Raw genomic sequence first — 24,258 nt, 5'->3', positions numbered from 1 at the left:
AATACTGCAACTAGGAAAGTGTCATGGTGATAGGAGAAAAAATGTTACTGTAACATATAAGACTTAAATATTATTCTTACATCAAAGCATAACAGAGGCTGTAGCTGAGTACAATATTTCCATAGTATTACAGTTTTATAAATAATATGTATTTATTATTTTAGGTATGTAGGACTCCCACCACTGGCTGGTAATTCTGCTTCTTGGATGTTTTTCCTGAAGGAAAACTCTGGTTCACAGCAGTGCAAAAGGATCAAAGTGTGTGTCAGAACACACAGGAATTGGTCTGACATTATGAAAGCTGAGCAATATACCATGATGTACTTCAGGTAAATCTTGACAAGACTTAGTGGGGAAAAAAGAAGAACTCTGAAGAACTGTTCATTGCCATTTGCCTTGGAGTCTAGGAGATCCACAGTGTTGGCTGGGTAAGGTGTTTATCCATACTGCCTGGACAGAACTGAGAGTGTATCTTAAGATTTTGACTGATTTTCCTTCTAGGAAACACAAGGGGTAAAAGAAGGAAAGAAAAGAAGAAAAACCCACCTTCCTAATTTTTTAGGCAGAAAATATTCCAAATTAATATAAAAAATTATTGCTGCTATTGGCTAACTAAGAAACTGAAACAAATGAAAGCTAACACATGAAAGAGAACACTGTTTACATGTTTTTCTTTAGAAAAGAGGGGCACCTGCAAAAGAAAATGCATTCCCAGGTAAAACATGAACTAAAACTCAAAATATCATCAGAAGAAAGGTGTCTGTCTATTAAATTTTAATAGTTTGGGTGCCCTTTCTCACCCAAAAAAAAAATCTCAAGAAATGTATATGTTAAGCTGCTGGTTGGTTCTTGCTTCTAAACTTTTTCATGTCATAGATGTGTTCCTCTGCAGGATTTTCCGGTTCAACAGCTTTCAAATTTTTCAGTTCCATAAAAAACATGAATTTTAAATATGTGTAAATTAAAAGTGCTCTTACAGTGAAAAACATTGACTTCAGCAGATTCTCATGAAAGGAACATAAGCAATTGCCAGAACAGCAGCATTCTTGTTGAGAGTCTGCCTTAAACATCTGTATTTCTGATTTTCTCCCAAAATTCACCCAAATTCCCCCCTGATCTTCATCCAAAATTCACCTATATTATGAGCTAATCTTTTTGTTTGCTTGGTTTTGTTACTAGGCATGGAGTTTGGATTAAGATCATTTAAGAAGATGTAGGAGTTTAGGAGGACAAAAAAATGTACTGGAGAAGCATGTGGGGTTTATGTAACTTAGGTGAAAATAGGGCTTTTAAAACACTTGTTTCTTGAGCTTCTGAATAATTGTTTGATAGGAAAATATTGGAAAAACCTTCTGTTAAGCAAACATTATTTTAAAGATGAAAGCTCATAATGTGAGTCTTAACAAAGAGGAAAATGTGTGAAATAAGCCTTCTTATATGATTTAATAGAAAGGAGAAGGAGATGTTTCCTGGGCAAATTTAAAATGTTGCAGGCTCAAAGGCCAAGGCAGTTTGGGGTGCAATCTTTGAGAAGAGGTAACTTTCCTCTCCTCTCATGGTTTAAATTAATTAAATGAAGGGATATAAAATAGTCTCATAAAATAGCTCATAGTCTCTTTCAAAGACTTCAGATAAATCATCATGTTAGGTGATATTCCCTTGAGTTTCTATCTTACCTCTGGCCCTAGCTCACTTTCTCACTTACACAATACATGAAGTTCCACTTACACAGTACATGAAGTTCCATTTTTAGACTATCATAAAAGACATCTGTATATAAACACTCAAAATTCAAGTTTCTTATTGCCCTATACTTTTCAAATGTTTTTTACATGAAAAGTTCCTTTATTGCAAAATATATAAATACTTGTGTCTTTATGGTAAGAGAATAAAAATCAGTATCCCTAATATTATTTGCTTAGAATAATTTATCTAATGATTATTACAAAGATGAGTATGTTATGTGTCTTACTCATTTCTTTTTAAAGGAATGCTTGAATTTTTGGCTGTGGTATAGAATAGCTATGCTATAAGGCTTGAAAAAAGTATAGAATGGCATATATAGATTCAAAATTTAAAATTCTTGCATATCAGGGACAAGTCCATCTAAGAATCAGACTTCTTATCTAATCACTCTCTCATTTAATTAATAAAATCAAATCAGTAAATCTACACAACAACCTCAAAATTCAACTCTCTAGGTGTATAACATTTGGATCTATGTATTAGCAAATAATGGTAAAAGTAATAACGTTTCAAGTAAAAGAAAGGGGAAGACAACTTAGTGATGTTGAATACACTTAAAAGGACCTTCTCTCTGTTCATGGCTGAGCATCATGTTCCAAAACATGATAATGAGAGCACAGTGAGGGATATTCAATAATTTTGTTGTCATTAAAACTACCAACACTAAGTAAATAAGACATCATCTACAATATAAAACAACAAAAAATAAAGATATGCTCTTTGTGCACATTTTAGTCTTATTCAAGATCTAATATAATCTTCCTAATTTTACCACCCACCACCTCTCTGTAACTGTAAACAGTTACAGCTCCTCTGAGGTAAACAGAATTCATTATAGAACTCTAATATTTTATATTAATGCAAATCAACCTTACCTGTGGGCCAGAAAGATGGAAATGACACAGAAAACCAGGTAGCCAGGTATTTTATTGCTTTTATGCAATTGCATAATTTGAAAGTGTTTATTTTGAAGGGCTGAATAATTCCAAAATCTTTTGTACAGGTTATTTATTAAGGTGGAATGATGGGGGCAGGATTACTTATACCCAACACATACCATTCTTTCATATACCCACATCCCATTCTTTTCTAATTTAACAATGCTTGATTGCTGTGCTTAAATGGCCAAAGTTATATGTATAGCTAGATACTATTATTATTGCCTTTGGCGTCAAATCTAAAAATTAATTCACAGACATCATTACTGTATAGCCCTTTAAATATGCTCTAAGGTCTTCCAGCTGCATAAGCTTTAGCATTCTAGCCTAGCTCCTGTCACAATGCATCAGTCTCTGAACTGCACTTTATTTAGACATTTATTTCAGAAATTGTTTCCATGAATTTTTGTTTATGGCTGTTGGAATTCAGCTCACAAACTGGGATTCTGTTACACCTTGTGCTCAGGGAAATTAACATCTGAACAATATTTGTTTGTTGAGCTACAGATTGATTCATTATTAGTTATGAATCTCAGTTACTTTTGGGAAGGCTCCATATTGTTAAGTGTGCCTTGCACTGAGTAGAACTGCTGAGATAATTACAATTTGAAACTTTAAACTTGAAGATTACTTCAGCACAAACACAGGGAGCTGAGGTTTGGAGGCATTTATGTGAATCCATGAATAATTAGAAATGCTCATATGCTTATGCAATTGAATTTATTTTTAAAAAAGGCTTAATATCATCAGGAAGGTAACTGGGAAATAATTTTGTCTCCATTATGCTAGGTAAGTAATAAACCAATAACCTTGTTCTCCAAGACCATTATAAGTGTATGTTTCACAAAATGTTTGCACCTTTTTTACAAATATTTTTCTGAATGTACCTTGAATCACCAGAAAATTGAAAAAAAAACCCCAGAGATTTCCTAAGATGGAAGATGGCATAACTATTACTAGATTAGATTATTTTACTTCAATAAAAACCAAAAAAATATTTTTCCTGACTCATAAATACAATAGAATTTTCTTAATTGGTTTTGAGAGTTTTAGAAAACTCCCTTTCTCGTAGATGGAATTTTTTAGATTTTAGTCTTCTATTAAAAGGTATTCTGATAAAACTCTTAGATGTTAAGATGAAGTTATATTAAGAAATTAATAAACTGGAGTTACACAAAAGTCCTTCTATTTTTATTCCCAGGTCTCTAAAATAATTTCTAACTAAAAAAATGGGGCAGCTATAATAAAGAAAAAAAAATCTTTACAAAATTAATGTGGAAAATAATTCAAGCCTAGGTTTTTTAATTGTAAATTTGAAGTCTGATTCCTATCTGTTTAAATTCCATATTGTGTCACACAAACTGATTTGCAGACAAGGTTATTTCCGGTGCTGCATTAGGATGTACAAAGAACAGCGTGATGAGCTCAAAGCTCTGCCACCTCTGGGTTTGTAAGGGGGCCCTGGGGTTCACCTGTCAGGAGCCAGCAATGGAGAAAACTCTCTCAGGTTATTTCACTCTTTCTGGAGAACTTTCTTTCTTCAGCATGTTATTGACTTACTTATTTCTACTTATGCCTGTAAATGTTATTTCACTGGGTGAATATTCTAGGTACTAAAAGTTGTTATCTCTAAATAACTATAAATTTTATGTGCAGGAAGCAATACTGAGTCCTTTCAAAATAATTCTTATTTTACCCTCTCTGATGTATCCATCCACAAAGAATCTCATACTGAAATGATGGGGAATGAAGCCCAAATTGCCATAGTAGGTAATTCCTAAATTGCTGCCTTTGGAGATCTCTTTTTCCACTATGTAGCCACGTGGTGCATTTTCAGGAGACTGACTCCTTTCAAACATAAAAATGGAGATTTTCCACTATTTTTATAAATTGTTGCAGTTAGGACGCATGTATGATTTAGTTTCCAATGCTGCTGGTAGAATAGACAGTTTAATCAAATGTTTGTGCATTACTAGACTAAAGGACACAGTATTTCGTTTCACTCTGTGAGACAGAAAAATACTTTATTTAATCATTTCACCAGAAAGTGTAGCCTGCTGGGAAGGTTGCAAGAGATATTAAAGACTTTACTGCAGCTCTGTAAAAATATAATGCTTGAGTCTACAGATAGACATTGTAGATTTTTCAGAGAAAACTTATAAATTCTGTATGTCAATTATGAGTCTATTAATTTCTAATTTATTTCTGTAAGTTAATGCATTATGAATAAGCAGAACAGGACCAGAAGCTATGCTCCTATTTAGCAGACATGTTGGGACCATACAGGAGAAGAGGAACAAAACTAGAGATTCAGAACAGAGCCCTTTAATGTGGACATAAAGTGCTAAACAAGCTGAATAAATCTAAATATAATAGAGGGCTGACAAGAAGATCCTAAACAAACATGTGATTTAACTTGAATTTATGCTCCAACATTCTTCAAATATCAGTTTATAAATCTTGAAAACTAAGGCCTTCTCAGAAAGAAGCAGAATTACCACATATCATTGGAATGCTAGATTATTTTATTTGTGATAATCTCTTCAATTGTTAAAAACACAAACACATTAGTATTAAATTCAGAAATAGTCCATAATATTAGCAAACTACTTCTGCATTTTACCAGGTGTAGAAAAAATTCATGTTAATGGATTTTTTTTCTTCTCAAATTAAAATGAAATGTTTTGGCAACTTGACCAACCCTGTTTCTAGTTTCTTGTCATAAATCCTCCATTCTTCTCAAACCATTCTCCTGACTTTCCTCTTGTAAACTAAATTCCTTATGCAATTTCCTTATGTTACTACATCTTTTTAACCCTCTAGATCCAATCTAGATAACCGTAAATGCTCCTCAGTGAGCTTTCTGCTGCAGTCATCAGGAAACTGAGAGTATGAAGCTGTCATGAATGCAGAATTTGGATTTGCTCAGTTTGGTCAAAACACAGTAGAACAGTGCAGGTGTGCAGGAGTGTTTGACAGACGGGACAAAGTGAAATCATTGACACACTTTGCTTGTAAGGTTGATCTGCTTAGATATCTTAGAGATTTCCAAAATGAGAGAAATAAGTTATAGTACATGGGAAACCATGTGCAGAGCTCTGGATGCAGGTGTTGGAAAACCCAGGTAAGCCCTGGCCACCCTTTGTATCACCCAGTGCTACCAGACATTCCCTGTTTGAGAGATCTGGGACCTCCAAAACCTCTTATGTTCACTCTCTGCAGCAATCTGTGCAAGGGAATTAAAATAAAATAAAATAAAATAAAATAAAATAAAATAAAATAAAATAAAATAAAGCAGAAAAATGCAATAGAAACATATCAGAAGCCTGTATTTGCAGGTCTCACATTATTCAATTAGGATAAGATTATTTCTGTGGATGGGGACAGAAAGACACACTGGTCTGGAATAGGCAGCTGTGAACACTTCTCAGAGAATTCCATGGAGAAAGGGTCAAGCCTCAGTGGGCCCTGTGTTTCCTGATGGTTGGTTTCAATGTTTCTCTTTGGTTACCACAGTGACATCATTGTTTTGTTGTGGTTTACTAGGGAAAGAGGTGACTTGTTCTGGATCCCAATTATTCACATTGTATTCGTTTCTGTGTTGTCATCTCTTTGTTTGTTTAAAATTAAATTGAAGAAATAAATATTTCATTAATATTTTAATTTAATTGTGCTAAGGAATACAGAAAGCAAGAACCAAAAAATATGTATATCAAACAACAACTTTGAATTACTTTTCCAGAATATGAGGGAAATTCAAAACTCAGAATTATAATGCGTCTGTTTGCAGATTTTTTTAATGCAAAATAGAGGGGGAAAAGGCAAATATTGGCAGAGGTGTTTGTCCAAGTCACTGCAACCTGCGTTAGTTAATAACTTCTCCTTTACTGACAGCTAAGTTAATACAGCAGCATTAGACTACTGTGGGGTTCAAAGTGTTGTGGTTCTTGTTCAGTTAAATTACATCAGCAGAAATCCTTAAAACTGAGAAGCTGTACCAGCAAAACTGCATTTCTCTCAGTAGAGCTCACATAACTTATTTACCACATTGGTACAACGTGATCTCTTTAATACACCCTCATTTATACCAAGACTGTTTTGCTTCTTCCATACCTGACTCTGCTGGCATGGTAAAGCACAATTGAATTGAAAACATTTAAGAATACAAATGCATCCTATTTCTCAACCTTCAAAACCCCTGTGTAGAACAATACATTCCATCATGAACAATTTAAGAAGAGGCATGTTTCCCCATAGATTTTTTTCTGTTTCTATTTGCTATCCTCAGCTTAGCTTACAATTTTTTTATTTATGATAGTTCCCCTCCAACATTATTTATCATTGGTTTGTTGATATTTATATTTTTAAAGACAAATTGGTTTCTCTAAAGGAGATGCCTGTGAAAGAGATTTTATCAACAGAAGGATAAGGACAGAGGGAATGCTTCTTTTTCTTGGTCCTTTGAAAGAAAGTTGGCTTTGAAAAGTCTTATCACTGTACTAAAGATAACGCTGCAGACTGTCAATCCACAATTTGATTCCTCAAAGAAAGTTAATTAATCTTCAAATGCATTTTAGTCACACAGCCTATGCATTTCAGCATAGCTCAAGCATCAAGTACTGAGACATTACTTTTCAATAAAAGGTGAAATGAACAACATATAACATTTGAGAAGAAGTAAGAATTTTAAGAAAAAGCTACATTAAAAGGATACAATTTGGTATCCACAATGCTGAGCCTCCAGGTGACAGGGTTTGTTTCAGATCAGTGTTGTTGAACATTATTTTTACTTGAAAGCTGCTCTGCATCAGCTGCACTGAGCCACTGGTTCCAGTTCACGCCAGCTGGCGAGGCCCTGGAACTAATAGCAGAGGGGCAGGACACACAGGTGGGATAATGTGTGCTGCCTTTCCCTGGGAAAGCTCTTTCAGAGCTAAAAACTTGGAATTTATTTTTTGAAAATTTGCACAGAAACAAGGAACATAGAAAACTTTCAAGGTAGATATCTCTATTCATTTCTCTTTAGCAGAGTACCTTCAATTTGGTGTCCATTACAAATAGACCCATTAACTAAATTAATTTGCTCTAAACAGGGAGAGTTCTACTAATGCTTGCTCTTTTTTTGCTTCTTATGATCTTTCAATTATTTTAAAGAGATGCTGTCAGTATATTATTTTTAAAAGAAGCAATTTCTGAACTCTGAATTTGGTTAAGACCATGTCTCTGTTTTAAAATGTCATTTATAAAGTACTTTCCTTCCCTCTGCCATGTTTTTTTTCGAATGTAACGATTTTCTCTGACAATTTTACCTCAATAACAGGAATTTTCAACTTTGAGGTTGGCGACCTCCTCCTTTATAAAAAGTCAGCTTTCAACTACTCTGCATTTTAGTGAAATAACTCTTAACATTTTCCATAGCAAGATGGTATGATGTAATTGCTGTTGAATTATGATCACTGCAAGATACTTTGAACAAGAAAAGCCTAACAAGCAAAGTGAAGTAATAGCTAAGCATATTTTCTTTATACAAATAGTCTATTGCAAAATTTTTCTGTGTGTAAGTTTTCCTTTAATAGGCATTATATTACAAATGTATGATGGTGGAAGATATGTTCATTCTGAGGAGACATGGGATTATTTAAATTGATTCTCAACACAGCTGTTCTGTTAACATATGGAAAAAAACTTTGTCTCCATTGTCAGCTGGAAAACAGTTAATGAGGTTCTCATCCACATGTAGAGACAATTAGGATAAGAGCTATAAATAAGGCATCTGACAGATACGAGGCTTTGCCTAACCTGTGCCCTTCCAAGACATTTCTGGAGACTAATGCTGTACTTAGGAAGGTTATTTTTCACAAATACCCTTCCAACAGGTTGTTCAGCTTCAGCTCTTGGAGGTTTCATGAGCCATCTGATGATTGGTAGGTATTATTTAGAGTATCATATCAATGATTTGGGTTATAGTGTACTAGTGTTGCTTTTGCATAGCTGGAAGACTGAAGTATTTCAGATGTAACGTCATGCCTAAAATTCAGCTAGGAACCTCCTGTATTTTACATACCTAGTGCAGAGAACTTGAAAACTGTTTGATGTTCACCTACAATAAACAAAATATTATCAAATGCCATTATTAATTTTCAAGAATGAAATGAAAAGCCATTACTGGCATTCATTATTGATTCCTTCAAGAAAAAAATTAGATATTTCAGGGTACAATCTGAGAATGCTTTCAGTATGAAAGCTACTTAAGTTGGGAAATTAAGTACTATTAGACAGGTATGATGTTTCCTTAAAAACAGAAACAAAACAAAGCCCCCTATATTTTAGTAAAAGATAATTCAGCTAATAATTGTTAATTATAAAGCCACTCTAAATCTTGAGTCTTTTGATTCTGCTGAATTTAAATCCTGAGAAAGATATAATGGAAAAAAACTTGTCTTATAGAGGATGGTCTTTGAGAAGAATGAATTAAGCAGAAGTCATCAAAGATGCTTTCCATTTGTTCTGCTTGTCATGCAACATCTTTTTTTTTTTGCATATTGGTCTTTCATAGTTTTAAAGTGGGGAATGCTAATCCTGTATGATTGCTAGCAGGGCTCACATCAGGCTGGTGAGTGGTCACCAGTGAGGTTCTCAGGGCTCCATGGTGAAGGGCCTTGAGGAGAAGCTGTGTGAGGAGTGGCTGAGGTCACTTGGTGTGCTCAGCTTGGAGGACACTGAGAGGAGACCTCACTGCAGTTACAGCTTCCTCATGAGAGGAAGAGGAGGGGCAGGCACTGATCTCTTCTCTGTGGGGACCAGTGACAGGACTGGAGGGAATGGCCTGAAGCTGTGTCAGGGGCAGTTTAGGTTGGATATCAGGAAAAGGTTCTTCACCCAGAGGGTGGTTGGACACTGGAACAGCACCCAGGGAAGTGGTCACAGCACCAAGCCTGACAGAGTTCCAGATGTTTGGACAATACTCTCAGCACATGGTCTGGTTTTTGGGGCTGTCCTGTTCAGGACCAAGAGTTGAACTTAGTGATCTTTGTGTGAGTCCCTCACAACTCAGGTTATTCTATGGTTCTGTGATAACTTCATTATTTGCAGCAGTGCTGGGCTAGTCCAGCTCACCCCAAAGTATGAAATCTCAAATGTGGGTTGAGGATAAACTTTGGTTCCTGTTGGGCCAGAGTTTTCCAGAATGTGCTTTCTAAGACTGCTTCAAACAATTTTTGATATGTACCATTTAATGAAGGCAAATCACAGTGATTGTCTTAGACTGAGATTCCTAGGACATGTTATGCCTAAATAAGTAAAGGAGGAGAAGGCATCAGAATTACAGGAAATCCTTCTGCAAGTGTTTTTAATTGCTTTTTAATCTGATGAGAAACATAAAATAAACTGTTCTAGGCTTTGACTCCCAAATTCTGTGGATGTCAACAAAAGATCATGCATCATTATGGATTTCAATGGCTTGGTTGCAGAGGACAATTAATTTTTTGCAAACACAACAGTAAAATGCATATCTCCTGAAGGGAGCCTTGCAGTACTGTACCTAGAAAATAGCATGATGTTTGGGACTATATAGCTTTATTCTTTGCAAGTGAATTTTCGTTTTTGGTAGATAAATATTCACCACTCAGATTCACACAGGAGAGAAATTACAGATTTTATTTTCATTTCTTTGAAATTAGGGCTGGCTTAAGGCTGCTCTGATCCCATTCCAGTTACTTCATGCAATGACAAGCTTCATAAAGGCTGCTCTAAAAGTGAGGACAGCTACAATTCAGTGATAAAGTCACATCAGAGGGTCTCCACAAGCCAAAACTTGAAGACCAAGGAATAGCACTGATTGTGCTGATTGCCACCTTCTTTAATAGTCTTTTAACCATGAAAAAACTTAGCAAACAGAATAAAAGTCCTCTGTTTTCCACCTGCCAACATATAAAGAATTAATTTTAGGAGAAAAAAAATAGTGGTTTGTGATGTGAAATCACAATATGATGTGGAGAAAAGCTTTCAGTCTACAAATTTCTTCAAAGACAAACGTGAAAGGTAATTGCTTGACAGTAGACTTAAATTTTCTGTGCATTACTTAAAACTTCATTAGTTAGCATTCCAGAAATCAAAAAATGTTGAATGCTTCCATAGAAAGATTTTGTGATGCAGAGAAGGGGCAATCTACAGAAAATGTTTCAGTTCTCAATTAAAACAGTATTGTTTTGCAGCATGTGATTTGGGCATAGACATGAAAAAATATGTTATTTTGAACAGCTATGGCAGAACAGTTTGGAAAAAGAAAAGTAGTCTAAAAGTTTGACAATATTGCAAATATTCATCTCTTGAGAAATAAGGCAAGAAAAACAGAATAAAGCAATGAGAAATTGATTTTTTAGGTTATTTTTTATTTATTCCCTTTCTTCTAAGCACAAACAATTTATTCTCTAGAGCTCTGAAAGGTTAATCACTTGCAGAAAAATAAGGATATGAAGAATATTAAGTAATAAGAGCTAAAAATGTCAGATGCCTGGGGATAAAGAAAATATTTCTGCTTTTAAAATCACTGGCTATTGTGAAATTTTTGAACACAAGGAAGGATATTATTTTAAATAAAACATTACATTCTGCACAATGGGAATTGTCAATGGATGGAAAGAAAAAAAATCAGTTTGGAAGTGGTGAGAGACTGTGACCAGTATTCAGCTTTTTAGTGAATCAGTACAGCAGGCAGGGAACTTCCCTGCTGTAGGAAAGCACATTCCCATGCATGCCCAGCAACAGGCAAGCACCAGCTGAATTCTTTTCAGAGCTGCCAAGCTGTGAGATTAAGTTCTGTAAGAAAAGACACTCAGAAAGTTAAAGGCAGAGTGTATCCAAAGGGTGTTATACCAGCCCTTTCCTAATCATCTTACCAAGCAAGGAAAAATAACTGGATTGTTGTACATAAAATCAGTTTTCAAAAAATGTTGGTTTTCTCCATAGTTGGTTTTTCTGGGTTTTTCTCAATACATTAAAAGGAATGGTTTTCAAAACTTGCTCATAAATCCCTGTTTCTGAGGGAAGTTTGCATATGAACACTGCAAGTGTATCAGCTAGAAACATTTAAGATGTAATATTTCACCTGTAACTTAGGGTCAAGGGGCAAATGAAGAATTTTTCAAGGTTTATAAATTTCCTGATATATAGTCTCTCATTACCCTTTCAGTAGATTACTGTAGTTGCTTAAGCTTGTCCTAGTGCTGGAGTCAGAGAATCAGTATGTATTTTACACATTCTGGAATTAGGGTCAGGAATGGAGAACAGTATTTTAAAGCTAAATGATTGTTTCAGAAAGCTGATTCTCTAGTTTCTGTAGAAAAAAAAAAAATTGGTTAGTGTCGAGCCTCCTGATTTGCAATATGTAAGTGCTTTTGGTATTGAAAGTCTGTAGTTTGTTATTATTTTTTCATCTTGCTTTCTAACTACTTTCTTTCTGCTAATTTGTTTTGTGTTGCTCTCTGTCTTCATGACTCCACTGCCTAAAAATGCATACAGATTTGTAGAAGCTGGTTTGCAGAAGTGTCAATTTGTCCTCTGCATTCTCCTGCTAACTTTTATCACTTTATTATCTACAATTAAGTGATTGGAAGATATTGCCCTGGTGGTAAATACCATTTCAATGAAACGCCTTCTAAATCACATTCTGATTGTACACTTCAATCTTTTGGAGTTCTGTAAGGCGTGTTCCTGCTCCAGGTTGTAGCGTGCTGTCATTCACTCGCTCCCTACAGACCAGTTAATGGTGTTCCTGCCATCCTAGGCAGTCCCAAAGCAGGCAGAAGGGGAATGGGGCTTTGGCTGCTCGCTTCTCTTTGGCTGGCAATGAAGGCATTTAAACAGAATGTTTTTCACATGGCACACTTTGTGATTGAAACACATCTATGCTTAAATTACCTTTTTCACGGTTGGGCACAATTTGGTTAATTTTGTGAAGGATTGTATCTCCCAGGGCACTATATTCTGTGGATCCACTAAATGATCTGTCCTACAGTTTAGATGTATCAGAGGCAGAGTTAATTAAAATACATACATGCTGTGTAATGTAGCAACAGCACTGAGGCCAATCCTGGCTCCTAAGGAAATTATCTACACTAACCAAAAATAATTCGCTCTCTACGCTGTGTAGCTGTTTCTTTTATTTAATGAATTAAAACCATTTTAAGCTTTGAAGTTCTGTGTCTTTTTGGCTGATGTTTTCATCAGATGTTCTTCATACTCCTAAGGCATATGTTCGGCTTTCAGAGTAGATATGGACACTTCTCAGTAATTTATTCCTGCTAAAAATTAAAATGCACTTAAAATGTTGTATATTGGCAGAGCTGGAGATGATAGTCTTCTTTACTTATCCACATGGCAGAAAATGCATGAACTGTAGTCGTGTCAATTTTTCTTTATTAATCTAATCTAGCACCTGTGAGATGATGTTTTATTCATTATATTCTTAAATATGTATATATATATATATATATATATGTGTGTGTGTGTATATATATGTCCTTCTTGTACCTTTCTTATCTAGAATTGCATCTTCTCCTCTTACCATCAGTTTTAATGACATATTGCTATGAATATGCTTATACCTATTCTGGCTGTGAAAGTTTATCACACAACTTTGTTTCTATACAGATAAGAAACTGGTCATGGAGATGATTCCTTCCATTCTCCTATGGGCATGTAAAATGGGTTCTAGGGAACTAACTTCAAACAAGTTGGTCAAGAAATTTGAGGCAAGGCTTCTACAATGAGGACTGTGAGATTTTTGAAGTAATACAAATACAGTCTCTAGGCTTTATTCAAAAAGTGCCTGTTTAAATCTCACTGAAAGAGCCATGTCCTTGAATTTTAAGACCTTATGAAGATCTTAAATTAAGAATAATATTCATTTAGGATTCATAATAATCTTAAGAATATTCAAATAGCTTTCATTTTAAACCAGCAAATGTTACTTCTTGCATTGGAGATATGCATAATATTTCTAAATTTTATTGTGAGGATAATGTTGCAAATATCCACATACATATACAAATAAATAATTTATTTCTTTAGACCAAAGGATACAATTTTTTGGTGCAAGAATTCAAATATACTGCTGAGGTTTATGATGGATAAAATAATTTTGATCCAATTTGTCAAAGATTCATAGGGTATTCACATTTTTAGAGTATCAAATACATTTTGGATATGGTTTGTGGGATGCACTTCACAACAGAATCCATTTCTCTTTCAAGCACTGTTAGTAATAAAGCTGCCTTTTAGATTTGGACAGGCATTTTCCACTGCTCTTGTCAAATGCAATAATGCCATATTGGCACATCCAGAGAAGTAACAAGTACATACATAATTGGCTTTCTCACACTTGCCATTTCTAAAAGATAGAGGGTTCCACTCCTTTTTCTCATCATGGTAGAAAATCGCTCCTTATACCTGTCCCAGTCTTGCACATGACTGCCATATGTCCATTTTTTCTCAGGCAATACTATTTTATAGCTCCTTCCCTTCATGAGTGTTTAATCCAGCATATATACCTAGAGGAATCAAGTTTATTCCCTTGGCCTTTATTTTTTCTATGCTGCATTATACCACTTCCTTTTCCCTCATATCATAAGAACAAACTGTGGATCCCTCCTGACAGGTGTTGTAGCAGCCCTTCCCATCTTGAAGTGACATTGCTTTAAAAACTATCGCACAGAAAGATGGAGTTTCTGGTTAATATTTAATTTTATGTTCACAATGTAAGTGACTTTTTGGTGGGGTGTGTGAACTGAGAAGTCAACTGAAAAGCATGAGCAAGCCTAAACCAGACTCGTTACTCTGAGCAAGGGGTCAGACCTGAGAGAGGCTGGGGAGGGAACAAAGCATCTCTCTAGAAGATGAGTAAGGAAAAAACATATATGTTTTCAAGGCACTTTGCTTTTGTAAGGCTGTAATTCAACAAGGACAATAGAGCTTTTTCCTAAACTGTGATCCTGGAAAAAAATTATATATCTCAGAGGATGACTGGTGGGGAAAAGAACTTAAACTGAATGTAAATAGTTATTTGCTCGTCTCTTTTAAGAGGCCAAAATATGTTGCAAATACTTTCCTTAAGAATACCTCTAAATAGAATGCCACATAGCATTTGTAGTAGAAGCAATGAGCTCTCTTAATTGTCAGAGATGCTGCTTGTAAACTGAATCTCGACTGCTTCAAATGAGATCTGGAGTTCTAACAGACACAAAATCCAGCTTTTTGTACTTGTGTTTTTATTCAGCCTAATAGGAGACAAAATTCTTGTAAATTTTGAAATAAAAAGAAGCAAAAACTGGGTGTACTGACCTGAATCCATAATTAACAACTCTCCATTCATGGAAATTATACTGGATTTTCTTGGCCTTTTATAAGGCAACTGACATAGTTGGGTCTTCATCTTAACTTAGCTCTCCTAAATTACTCTAGAGTTTTGTTATCTGGAGCAAAAACAATTGTAACCTAAAAGGAATTCATGGAGGCAAATTTTTAGTCCTCACAAGACATAATAAATTAATAGAAATTGGGTCAAGTATCAGGAAATAAACTTATCAGTGGCTAAATATTTTTCCTTTTTCTCTCCTCCAGCCAGTTCCCCCTCCTCTGAGAGAAGATCTTCAGATTCAGAATTTCCTGGCACCACAATTGAAGGTGCAGCTTGGAGTTAATGCCTGCCAGGGTATTCTAGATGGATATGGTGTGAGATTAGTTACATGCAGTATGAGAGTTTAAGAGCAAATTACAGCAGTGTAATGTCTCTGTGAGCCTGGAAAGAAACAGAATGAAAGTGTAGCTCAGGCATTGCGTTGGCTGAATTCTGGCAGCTGCTGGACCTGCCCCTGAGCCACGCAGGCATCTGTGGAATGCCAGCTCCTCCTCTCTCACACCATTGGATGCAGCCTGTGCCTGACAGTCTCAGCTCCAGATGCTATAAAAGTAGAAAAAAGCAAACAACCAACTAAAAATCTGCTCCAGTCTGTTCATACTGAGTGTTGCTGTGGAGAAGGCATCAGGCATTATTTTCTGATGCTTACCTTTGGGATAGTGCTGGCTGCTCATTCTTCTCTACCCACACTGCTGTTTGGGATCTGAGAACACTAACAGCCCTAATATTTTGACCTTTTCTGCTTTTCATTTCTGAAGAGCTAACAACAAATGCTTCTTCTCTCATCTAAATACTTCTTTTCCAAGAATCTGTCTTCTTTTTTTCCAAAGAAAATAAGCTGTCTTCTTACATTATAAACCTCTCATCATCTCGCTCTTTTTCTTCTGGACTCTCTATTGGCCATTTCCTTTGAAAACATGTTTCAAACATACCCAGTCTTTCAGCCCAGTAAGATCCCACCAGTATCAACTAATAAAATAATAACCTCTTCCTCATATGCTTATTAATATACATCAGTGTCACATTGAGATTTGGGGGAGTTTTATAACAATCTATAATCTGCTTTGAAGTTTTTTGTTCATTATAATACCAGAATTTGTCCTAGATGTCAACACCATGTTGAACATCTTTAAAGCCACTACACACACCTTGCCTGTTTGCTCTATATATGTTCATCTCTTTCATTATTTAAAATATTAAATAATGGCACACGTGTGAAACCTGTCTTGCTCCCAATGAACATCTAAGGGATGTTTGTTTGTTTTCCTTTAGGATGAGACACATACAGTGACTTTGTGCAAATCTTTCTACTTGTTTATACAATTCTCCATGACATTGTTATAAAGTCTCTCCACACAGAGACCATAGCTGATTGCACTGATCATTCTAAGTTTGAGGCAGACCCTTTTAAGGAGGAGGTATGAGACTTCATTAAGACAAAATATTACAGAAACAGAAATAAACTCTGGTAGCAGTTAACCAGAGGCAGTGTGGTGGTATCAATATTCAATCAAATTTTGTCTTGGCAGGTGCTTTTTTTGTTGTGGCTTTTGGTTGGTTGGTTGGATTTTTTCAGAGTTAGGATATGTGATGCTTCAAGTAATGAAGAAATCATGAAAGAAAATCAGATTATTGTATATAACTTACTCTTTATAACTCTCTATGCAAACTTGTTAGTACTTCAATATTAAAGATCTTCTGTTTTTTCTAGATTTGCCAGTAAAGTCTGTGAATAGTGATAGTACATAAGGACATGTTTGCAGCAGAGGGGTTTCAACAAGCAATGCTTCTTGCTCTCTGTATAGGAATCACTTTTCAAGGAATTTCTCTTAGACATCACACTTTTTTTCTGGTTAGGACAACTCTACAGTGCTTACTCAGAATTCTTATATGAACAGATTCCTACTACTTTGGGGATATTAGTAATTGAGGGGACCTTACTGAATTTATAATGGAGTCCTCAGTTGTCCATTAAAGGCTGTTTTGTTCAGGTCCATCAATAATTGACATTAACAATATTCACTTCAGTAGTGAATGGGGTTGAGATAACCTTCAGTAAGTCTCCTATTTATATAATTTTTTTTCTTATTTTTCTATAGGAGTTTGTATTAGATCATATACAATTTTTGAGATTCTGGTTGAGGGGAAAATGTAGTTTTGATTCTATATTTCTGGAGGGATTGTGACTGAAATGAAAAGCTAAAACTTACATTTCACCAAAGTGTGAATTATCATGTTGAATTTTACTGGCATTTAAAATTACAGTTACTCAAGTAATTCCAAATGCTTACTCTCAAATGCTCAAAGTCCTTAAAATAAAAACTGGTGTAATTTTTATGTAATCTAGTTTTTATTTAAAAAGGAAGAAAATTAGCTCACATACTTTAAACTTCACCTCCATTTCTATTCTAGGATTAATGGTATTTCCATCTTTCTGGAAATTGTATTCATCCCTCAGTTGAACTAATAAGCAAGAGCTTTTAGTTCAACTGGTTTGCTAATCAACAGTCATGTAGGAGTAATCTTTTCTCAAGAACCTTAATTGTAAGTTTTGCACTCAATATGCTGATCTGATAATGAATTATATCCAGGCAATTTAATGTTCTTTTTCAATTTTGTGTTGTTGGTGATTTAAAAACCAAAATAACCCCATCAGAATTCTTGCACTTAATGTCCTAGCTTGAAAACTTTCCAATTTTTATGGACTAATAGGGCTGTGTGTTTTCTTGTACTTTGTCAAACATCTCGGAGCAACACCACCACAATTTCAAGAATCTTAAACCATGGAAGTGCTGTCATCTGCTTTGTATCAACATCATTTTATGGGGTTTTAGCACAGAGGGCACTTTCCTGGGAAAATGGATATGCAGTTTTAGCCTGCTTTGTCCTGTGAATGTCAAAGTCTAGTCTGAACTACATTATGCTTAATGGTGATGGTTTTCTATTACCTCTGACAGAAACTTGATCTCACTTCTGTGAATGATGTTCAGACTTTTACTGCAATTCTACCAATTGCATAGATCATTTGTTCAAGATGGCGAATGTAGTTCTTGAATCTTTTGCCTATCCTGATTCATGAAATAAAGCAATTAATTGCATTCCACTGAGCTTAATTGGTAGCAACAGATTTTCTACAGAATATTATGCACTCTTAAGCAATAGAGTACTGGCTTTAGCAGTTTCTGCAAAAACAACATTCTGTGTAATTCCATTTTTATGGTTCTTTTTATGCTTGAAATGGAGGAAATATTATGCCATTTTTGTTTATTTTAGTAATTATTCAAGGATCTTAGAGAGTTTGTTGGGAAAACAATCTTCTGAAGGATTTGCTCTTCCTAGCAAATCACACTCTGCCCAGCTTGTTTTGTCATGCCTTTGGGTAAACAACAAAATAAGGATGTTGTTAGAAGACAAAAACCTTCTCAAGCAATTCCTCACCACATGGTATGGCTCAAGGAGACAACTTGATTCCAAGCTGTACAGGAGGGCAGTGTCTTTACAGTAAAATTATTTTTTTTCCCACATAGATCTCAGATTAATTAGAAGATCATAACTCTGAATATAATTCTGCTGAATTTTTTTCATTTTTTATCTGCTAGCCAATTTTTTCTATATTGTGAAGAAAAAGTTCCCAAGCAATTTTTTTGGGGGGGAGGGTAGAATCCCCTCTAAAATATTGTGTGTTGTGCAGAGAATTATCTCAACAAAAATACACTCTAACCTCCTTGTAATTATGAGGTTCCACAAGTTGCTCTGTTCTTTGGAAAACACCAGCCTATTTCTCTGAGTGCTGTTTGCTTTCTGTGTAGATTGCCACGAAGGAAGTCCAGTCATCATCCTGCTTCATTCTTCCTTGTGGCTGAAATTCATTTTTTTACATGTATATTGGAAGAATAAGCTGTTTGCCCCTCTTTTCAGTTCCAATCTGTCTTAAAACAAACACTACCAAAGTTCAAATATTTTATGGTCCATAAAAGGTTTTCTGTCTCAGCCATTCTGTCACTGCAATTATTTTCAACTAAGGGACATCAACTCTTTTGTTGATAACTTCTGTTGACTGTCCTGCTTTTTACTGTGAATCTCGTAAGCATTGAGTGAGATATATTAAATATAAAGTGAGGATGATTTTAGATTACAGAAACTAGAAATTAAACAAAAATAAAAATCAGGCTACACTTCAAGGTCACTTTGCCACTGGCTTTAAAAATAAGTAATAGAACTGCTGCAAATCTAAGTTGAGCGCCCTCACCATGACTTTTTTTTATTTAGACACATATTCACAACATAAATTTCCTTCTATTTCTGGATTACTGCTTCCCAAAACTGTGGTTTAGTTACCCTGCTCCTGCACATCTTAAGGGTCACTGCTAACAGTATCACAAGTTCAGCATTTTTCACTGCTACCACCTTATGGTCATTTGGGGTTCATAAATCAGTTCTACAGGATAAATCAAGTGAAGCAAATAATTCAAGGCTTTGAGGATAATTCCTTTTTTTTATTTCTGAGAATTATATGATTAAATCTTTAAATAATCATGCTTCAGTAAAAAGAAAAAATCCTGAAAGAAATGCAAAATATCGGTATATGGTCCCCGTGTAATTTCCTTTATCTGTTCTGATCATTTCAGACGGGTCAGTCATCTTCCCTCCTCTCCTCTCTGTGAGCTCACAGAAACTCCTCTCTCTTTCTGCAGTATATCACAGTCCCTTGAGTGCTTTTACAAACTTCTGTTATGAAACTTCCACCTTGCTCTCTCATTCTCCCCCTAAGCACCAGAGACACCTTCCCAACTACCTCAAAACTTGAGAGCCTTGAAATAAGAATTCTTGAAGTCCTGATTTGGCAGGTGTCCCCTTTGTTCTTCTTCCAAGGAAATACCACCATTTTCTAGAGCTGGAGGAGGATGGACGGTTTTCCCTGATCCCTACCATTCCATTGTTCATATAAATCCTTTTGACAAGTGCCAAAGTTTTGGTGAGCTTTCTCTTTGCCTGGTTTCCAGTGGTGAAAGAGATGTGACTACCATGGCTTTGTTTGATTGCTTGATAAATAATGTATTAAATAATCTAACAGTTTAACATCTTCCACCAGAACTAATAAAGTGCACACAGGTAATTTTTTTTAGCAGACAACCCCTGTATGTTACCTTTTCAATCTTTTTTTTAATAATATTTTGTTATTATGACTAAAACAAAAAATGTGTTATTTGATTTTATTCCATATTTAACCTGATTTTACAGTGAGTTATCTTAGAAGAGACAATCAGCAATTCTAAGTCCCTGCAGAAAAAAATGAAAAAAGATATTAAAATCTTGTCTACAGCCTTTAATGGGTAGATCTAAATGTGCTAATCAGTCTAGCTCCAAATCCATCAAAGCAAAAGCACATCAAGTAGCAGAGGTTCATAAGGTCTAGATAAAAATCCCTTTTAAATATTCTGTTAGTCTCTGTATATGAATTTACATTCATTAATAGGCTTAAATATGCACAAGGAAAATGGATTCAGCTCTGGGCTATTATAATGAAATATTGTGGCACATCTATTAGTAGAGAGTAATTTCAATATCTTGCTATCTAAATTCAGTACCTGAATAACTCAACTTCAGCACAGCACTCTTACACACTCTAACACAACAGTGCTACAGGATTTAGTGGGTGTGGAGGGACTCAGTTTCTCTTTACATCTAGGGGCACTTTTGCAACATATAGGTGAATACTAGACTTAAAAAAAAAAAAGATAAAACACTCTTTATTTCCATATGTCCATCCAGGAAAGCATGTTTGGAACATCTTTGTTAGAACTTTGTGCAATAAATTATGCATAATCTTGCTTATATCTGAATATTCAGGTTACACATTAAAAATATATAAAAAAGACCCCTCTGTGACACTTGCCTCAACTTTTCAAATTCAGTTTATTTTGGGATGTCACAAAGATGCTTGCTGACCTGAATCAGTCAGAATTCCTTCTAAGACTAGACCTGCAGCATCTTGGCAATCCTAAAAATACATCTGCATTGCAGTAATGTGAAGAATCATTCTTTGCACCTAGGTGCTACCTTAAAAAAATGTGCTCATCTATACCCGAGATACATGTTATAGAAAACCTAAGAATAAAAAATCATCCATTGATCACAAGTCCCTTTAAAGAACATTTATGTAATAAGGGATTAATAGTTTATTTTTCCGTCACCAAGACTCTGGCTTCTATTTTGTCATATTCAATGCCTTTTCATTTTTCCATCAGAGGCCAAACAGTCTGTCTTCTCTTCCAGTCAGAATAGTATTTTCCTACTCTGAATAGACCAGATCCCAGAGAGTTCACATGTACAGAATTATTAGCTAATGCCTATTTCAACAGTGTCAGGAATGATACAGCTACTTTAGACACTGAGTCATGAGGGCAGCATCCCTTTCATTTTCAGGTTTTAGGGAAATTTCAGGAGAAAATTCTTGGTCAAATCCTTTAATTCATAGATAGGAAATGCCAAAAGCAAATTTAATTCAGTCAGCCTCTGTACATGGTCTCAAAATCTCATGACACTCAGAAGGACTTATAGAATGATACAACTTGGAAAGGCTATTAAGAATCGACCCATTCCACTGAGAAACTGAAGGAAAAAAAAAAAGAATCTTGTTTGCAGTTAAAGACCAACTTTCAAAAAATCGTTTGTTCTTTACAATATTTTTAAATATTATGCTATTGTATTTCTTCTGGCAATACTAAAAGGCAGCCTGTAGTACTGAATTTTTAAATTACTATTGCCAAGTGGGTATTGCTCCTACATTCCTTTTTATAATGTTCTTTGCATATGCATACCATTTCTCTCTATTAACTACTCCATTATATATTTTCATCCTGTCTAAGAAATCCAAAGAGGGCACTGTTAAGTGGTAACAACCAAAAAATCAACTGCACAAAATTCCATGTCCCCTCAAGCCTTATGTCTTGTATAACGTAGTGGTTTTTCACTAATTTTCCTTTGAAATACTGCTATAACACTACAGATCAGAAGAAAACCTAGGAGGAAGGACCTGAAAAAACCAAAAAAGCAGAGATCTGAAGCTGATGGGAGTCACTCTCAGCTGTGACTTTTTTCCTACAAAGCCTTGGTACAAAGTAAGTTAGCAGTACTATTCAAAAAAAAAATCTACTGATGCTATGTCATATTGTTTTCTGACAGAAGAGCCTTTCATAAAAGTAACGTAAAAGTTTCATAGTGGAAATAGGAACTGCTAGTTTGTTCAGTATTAAATTTGTAGTTTGATTTTCTTTTAAGACTCAAAGTTAAAGTTGCTTTCAGGAACTTTCAGATATTTTATTTACTTTTTTTACTCTCATCTTCATTGTAAAGTCACATTATAATTTAATATACAGCTTTTATCCACTTATAAATTGACTATTAATCTCATATAACTCTGGGGATATGTCCCAGAGAAGGGGAGAACACAGGCCCTGAAGCTTTCTAGGATGGAAAGCTCAAAGCCCAAGAGCTTGCAGACCTGGGGAGGGCTCTGGCAGCTCTGTTTTCTGTGTGATAAGACAAACCCCTCCACAGACAGTGAAAGGAAACAAGGGCAGGGGGGGAAATATAAGAAAGGCAGGGGCATAAAAGCAAGACAGCAACAGAGTGTTTAGGCACTGGTAAAAATTTGGGGGAAAGAGAAGAGGGACTACAGTGTAAGGGAGTAGAATAAGAAAAATATGAAATGGAAAGGAAAAATAGGTTTCAAGTTTCAATGGTGAAGTGTACCACTGCTATAAATACTCTGAGAACTATAAGAGATGTAAGAAGAACAGTCTGTGATCTGGTGTTCAGCAGTTAGAGCTGAATAAAAGGAAAATTAATCATTCATGAAAAACAAATATTTTATTCAAAGCATAGAATTATAATAAATAGTCGCGTTGGTCACTAGATACCTTGTGCATTTTGGGCTGACACAAGTCTTTATGTAGAAACCATTTTGTTAACCTATTAACTTTTGAATGTTAGGCTCTGAGAGGTAATATTAAGAAGGGAATAGGAGACAAGCCTTATGTACCATGTCAGTGCCAATGGTCTGTGCAAAGCATAGCTGCTGACATTATAAACTGCAAGCTGGCCAAATGGCAGCTGTGCCTGCTCTTTTTGCTTCCTCCCTCCCTTCTCCTCAGAAGAGAGGAGGTTAGAAACTGCACAGCAAGGAGACACAGCAGAAGGATTTATTTACAGAGACCACAGTTTCATACCTCCTCATTAGTTTCCATTTCTTCTGAGAATATTCAGTAGGTGTTGCAGAAGGTCAGTGTCTTCTGAGAATAGTTCAATAACATTCTGGCCCCTCTGCTAAGTGTCCAGTACCCCTAGACATCCAAAAAACAGCAAGACAGTTTGTTAGAGAGTGCTTTTTGTTTCACCTTGGGAACTAGGATGTATTTTGAAGGGAATATTTGAACATGCATAAGTCCCACATTTAACATTCCATGGTGGGGGGGCATGAGTGCCAAAAAGTATAGACTCTAAATACATTTATTCTTATTGTACTAGTGTTACACTATATTTCAAAACATTGTGTTAACTTGCAGCTGCTGAGCTACACAGTTTTTAATGGTAAGCTTTTTTGTATTTCAATGGGGTCAAGAGAAAACGAAGAGAAAATTAAATAGTTATCTTCAAAGCCCACCTTGCATAGAGCCAATATGTGACCTGAAGCCTGCTTTGGGGAAGTTGATGAATAAAAAGGATGAAAGTTGCTTATATTATTTCTTATAGTAAAGTTAAATGAATTATGAAATTAAATATATGCAAATAAAGAATATTATACCAGCATTGGGCATGTAGGCAGATGGTGCAATAAGTGCATTTTCATAATTTTGTATGACCTCAAACCATAGAATTATGCACAGCTTTGTATATTGGAGTATATGTCTGCCTTGAAACATGTGGACAGCTCTATATTGTTTGAAGAACTTGGGACATAAGGAACCGAGTAAACATTAGAATATGAATTATGTAAAAATATTTTCAGATAAATGTTTGTTGCAGCTCTTCATCTTTGTTAGCAGAGACATGCTGTTAAGTGCAGTCAGGCTAGATTCAGAGTCTGAAAGAAATTGAATACTAGGAGGGAAAGATCTTTTATGTCCTAACCATAAGATAGCAATCATTGAGGTTATA

The 24,258-nt window shown here is 35.3% G+C and overlaps 1 protein-coding gene across 1 annotated transcript in view; it reads left to right on the top strand.

The window, feature by feature from the left end:
- The window catches only part of RXFP1 (relaxin family peptide receptor 1), an 87,620-nt gene that overhangs the window by 439 nt on the left and 62,923 nt on the right, over positions 1–24,258 (top strand). The window contains exon 2 of the mRNA XM_021539588.3: positions 165–22,220. The gene's annotated coding sequence lies outside the window, so the exon portion shown is untranslated. The remainder of the gene's footprint in view (positions 1–164; positions 22,221–24,258) is intronic.

The sequence above is a fragment of the Lonchura striata genome, chromosome 4 (genome assembly GCF_050655825.1).
Source record: "Lonchura striata isolate lonStrDom1 chromosome 4, ASM5065582v1, whole genome shotgun sequence".
In the NCBI taxonomy this organism is placed as follows: domain Eukaryota; kingdom Metazoa; phylum Chordata; class Aves; order Passeriformes; family Estrildidae; genus Lonchura; species Lonchura striata.
The sequence above is the reverse complement of the archived record's forward strand: the minus strand, read 5'-3'. Positions and strand labels throughout refer to the sequence as shown.